Below are 4516 nucleotides of genomic sequence, written 5' to 3' on the forward strand. Positions count from 1 at the left end.
CAGTATAGATTGGAGTTAGATCAGTTGGATGTGAAGACGATATTTCTTCATGGTGATCTTGATGAAGAAATATATATGACTCAGCCATTGGGATTTCGAACTGTAGGGAAGGAAAACCTGGTTTGCAGGTTGAATAAATCGCTATAAGGTTTGAAGCAGTCTCCTCAACAGTGGTATAGACGATTCGATGATTTTATGCTTGGTCATTCGTACACTCGGAGCCAGTTTGATCCTTGCGTGTATTTTCGCAAGTTGAAAGGAGATGCGTACATCTATTTGTTACTCTATGTTGATGACATGTTGGTTGCCTCCATTTCCAGGTCTTATATAAATGAGTTGAAGGCACAGCTTTCAAAAAATTTTGAGATGAAGGATTTAAATGAGGCTAAACATATTTTAGGGATGGAGATCAGCAGAGATAAAGAGAAGGGCAGAATTTATTTGACACTGGTTACTTATTTGAAGAAAGTTTTACAGTGATTTCATGTCAGCATGGATACGAAGCCAGTTAGTGTATCTTTAGGAGCCCATTTGAAGCTTTCAGCTGACCTTTCACTGAAGATAGTTGAAGATCAAGAGTTGATGTCGAAGACTCCAGATGTGAGCGCGGTTAGGAGCTTGATGTACGCGATGGTATGTACGAGACCAGATTTGTCACAGGCGGTGAGCATGGTTTCGAGATACATACACGATCCAGGAGTAGGTCATTGAGACACAGCTTTCAAAAGAGTTTGAGATGAAGGATTTGGGTGAGGCTAAGCGCATTTTAGGGATGGAGATTAGCAGAGACAAAGAGAAGGACAGAATTTGTTTGACATAGGTAGCTTATTTGAAGAAGGTTCTACAACGATTTTATGTCGGCATGGATACGAAGCCAGTTAGTGTACCTTTGGGAGCCCATTTGAAGCTTTCAGCTGACCTTTCACCGAAGACAGTTAAAGATCGAGAGTTGATGTCGAAGACTCGATATGCGAGCACGGTTGGGAGCTTGATGTATGCGATGGTATGTACGAAGTCGGATTTATCACAGGCGATGAGCATGATTTCAAGATACATGCACGATTCAGGAGTGGGTCATTGGGACGTCGTGAGATGAATTTTGAGGTACATTCGAGGTACGTTCAATGTTGATTTAGTTTACGAATGACACTACAGGTGGGCAGTTATGTATTGGTTATGTTGATTCGGATTATGCCGGGGATTTGGATAAGTGCCGATCTACTACGGGGTATGTGTTTAATTTGACCCGTACGCTGGTGTATTGTAGATCCACCTTACAATCTATGGTGGCTTTGTCTATGACAGAGGCAGAGTATATGGCGATTATGGAGGCTGTAAAGGAGGTTATTTGGCTTCGGAGACTTTTGGAGGAACTTGGTATATCACAGAGGTCCGTCACTATTCATTATGATAGCATGAGTGTTATCTATTTGGTGAAGAATCAGGTTTTTCATGCGAGGAAGAAGCACATTGACGTTCGTTATCACTTTGTTCGGGATGTTCTTGAAGATGGCGATGTGGAGATTGTGAAGGTCTACACGAAGGATAATCCGGTGGATATTCTCACTAAGGTAGTTCCGAGCAACAAGTTTGATCATTATCAAAACCTGTTGCACATTTGTGATTGTTGAGGCCATTGATGGCCATTTGGATGAACTACAGACGGCTTGATCCCTTAGGAGAGGGGTACGTGGGCAACCATATTGGTGCAACCGAATTTTTTTGGAGAGACGACACATTAGTGCTCATCGCTTGGTGTCGGCTCGGTTTTGGGAAAACTTCACCGAGGTGGAGAATTGAAGAGAATACAGAAAAATTGACAAAAAACAGCTTTGGACTTCCAGGAGTTGACCGCGAGTGGCGTGACGGTCGACCGCAAACATGCACGCAAACTAGAAAAGTCTCTAGACTTTTCACGGTCTACCGAGAGTGACGCGGCGATCGACCGGCCTAACCCTGTAGTGATATTGTGTTTCTGTCGTTGGATCCGGTCGACCGCACGTGGCTCTGCGGTCGACCGCGAGTCGGGCTGGGCCTGAACTTTGGTTTCCTGTTCGCATTGGGTTTGCGTTTTGGTATATAATCAAGCAAGTTTTTTCTAGGTTTTCAATCAGAGATTTTAGACTGTACTGAGCATATTGAGAGGGAGAACTTGTGAGCAAGTAGAGAGATTTGGTTTAGGGGTTGTGTGAGTGATTTTGTGAGTTTGTAACCCCTTTGTACTCTCCTTAATTTAGTGGAATCTCTCATCCTCTCCCCGTGGACGTAGGTAAATTGCCGAACCACGTATATCTCTGTGTTTGATTTGATTTGTCATATTTGGATTGAATTGTGCTCATCTGTGGTTGGTTCTCTTCTCCCGTGATCACAGATTCGTTCGGTGTGCGAGCACGCTTCCGCATAGACGTGCAACAACTCCCCCAACCAACACCCCCACAACACCCCAAAAAACCCACACGCACCCCCCAAATATCTATATAAAATCATAAAAAAGGGAGGGTTTTCCACCTAAACCATCTCTAACTTATGGTGATAAAAACCACCTTGAATGTTTGATTAAAACAAAAGTCATTTTTAAGGTTAAACTACCAAATTGACATTTAAAAAAGACCCGTTTTATCTTGTTGATATTTAAAATATTTCCGATGATGTTTTGGTATTTAATGGGTTTAAGTTGGCACATGGCTCTAATTTTTTGTTGGCGTTAATTTTTCCAACGGGAAAATTTCTTTGCACCATCTATCGTCTTAAAATCATTGTATTTTATAACATTCTTCTTCTTCTTCTTCTAGAAAATTTTTTCTCACTCCCTCCCTCAAACCCATCCCCTTCCTCTCCCCCCCCCCCTTGGCTCCCACAAACCCCTCTCAATCCCTCAACACTCAAACTCACCCATCAACATCCACTCAAGTGCATCATCATCATGTGAAGCAAAACCCCACTTTAAATACAATTCATTAACGAGAAGTAAGTGTTGGGTTGAGATAATTACAGAAGATGGCATGAAGCTTTGAGACTTGGTGTTGGTTTGGAAAGAGAAACCAGAATAAGCCCTTTGTTCCTCTTTGATGTCTTGATGATAACTTGCTGGATTTTGTTTTGAATTGTAGGATTGTGCAGGGATTGTTCCTATTGCTGGAGATGGCAAGATCTGTTTGAGATAATAGACTGAGTGAGTAAATCTATATAACGAGCAGAGGAATAATTCATAAAATGGAATGATTTTGCATTGAATAACTTGGGAGTTCATTGAATTCATAATTGGATATGCTTGAACTATGCAATTAAGAAAATTTGGTAAATTTCTGTAAAAATCATTAATCAGAAAAAAGGAATTTTCTGGAAGGGGATAGGTTTGGAGGAGCCGAGGGGGGGGGGGGGGAGCGGTGGCTGAGGAAGGGGATGCATTTGAGGGAGGGGAAGAAATTTTCTAGAAGAAGGAGAAGAAGGGTAACAAATACAATAATTTTATGACGTTAGGGGGTGCAAAAAAAATTTCCCACCGGAAAAGTTAACGCTGACGAAAATTTGGACCCAAGTGCCAACTTAAACCCACTTTAAATACCAAAATGTCATCAGAGATATTTTAAATACTAATGTAGTAAATTGGTCTTTTTTAAATGTCAATTTGGTAGTTTAACTCATTTTTTAAAGGATGTCCGATAACAATTAGCCGCTTTGACCTATTTTCTGATGAAATTTCAATTATAATCCCGAAATGTCTTTATAGTGACACATAAGTGAGGAGGCATTGCTTGCTCGATGTGAAATTACCCTAGAGGGGGGTGAATAGAGTATATGCTAATCTAATCCAATTTAATACCAAATTAAAACTTATTAATAATATCCTAGCAATTATGATATACAACAAGATATATGAGCAAGGATATGCAATTACACTAAGGGCATTATAAACATGAGACCTAACAGGATGGCTAAAGATTATGTTAATGCTTGGCATGTGAGCTTTTTAGGGTATATAATCAAAATGCACAAATATATAAATAGTAATTATATCATCAAAATACATAAATTATATTCTTCTCCATAACTACAAATTGTCTCATATCATTTTATCGAAATATCCCTCTTTAAAAAATTATTCGCAATCTTCCCACCCAAATATTTCACTTTCAAAAAAATGTTCCACTTGAACAATTATTCCGCTTCTTGTGGAAGATTGCTCAAAATAACTAACACCCCCCTACAAGACTTCAAAATCATGAACTTTTATAACCGTTTAAAACCCAACCATGAATTTTTCATATAGCGTCTGAAAACTAACACGAATTTTACATTGATATTAATTCACAGATTTTACCATAAAAATAGGCCATGATATTTTTTTAATAAAAATATTTCATGATGATTTTGTAAAACAACCTCTAAGAATTTACATTAATTTAGTGAAATTTACTCAAAAATCAAATAGAAAGAAAAAGAGCTCAACCCTTGCTTCCCCCATCCCCGACCCTCAGCATTAATTATTTTTTCTTCTTCTTTTCCTCTATATTTA

At 39.2% G+C, this 4516-nt stretch overlaps 1 long non-coding RNA gene across 1 annotated transcript in view; it reads right to left on the reverse strand.

Annotated features, from left to right (window-relative positions):
- The window catches only part of LOC109844898, a 13902-nt gene continuing 12522 nt past the window's right edge, over nucleotides 3137-4516 (reverse strand). Inside the window, exon 4 of the long non-coding RNA XR_002248161.1 lies at nucleotides 3137-3151. This is a non-coding gene — a long non-coding RNA (uncharacterized LOC109844898). The remainder of the gene's footprint in view (nucleotides 3152-4516) is intronic.

The sequence above is a fragment of the Asparagus officinalis genome, chromosome 6 (assembly GCF_001876935.1).
Source record: "Asparagus officinalis chromosome 6, Aspof.V1, whole genome shotgun sequence".
Classification (NCBI taxonomy): domain Eukaryota; kingdom Viridiplantae; phylum Streptophyta; class Magnoliopsida; order Asparagales; family Asparagaceae; genus Asparagus; species Asparagus officinalis.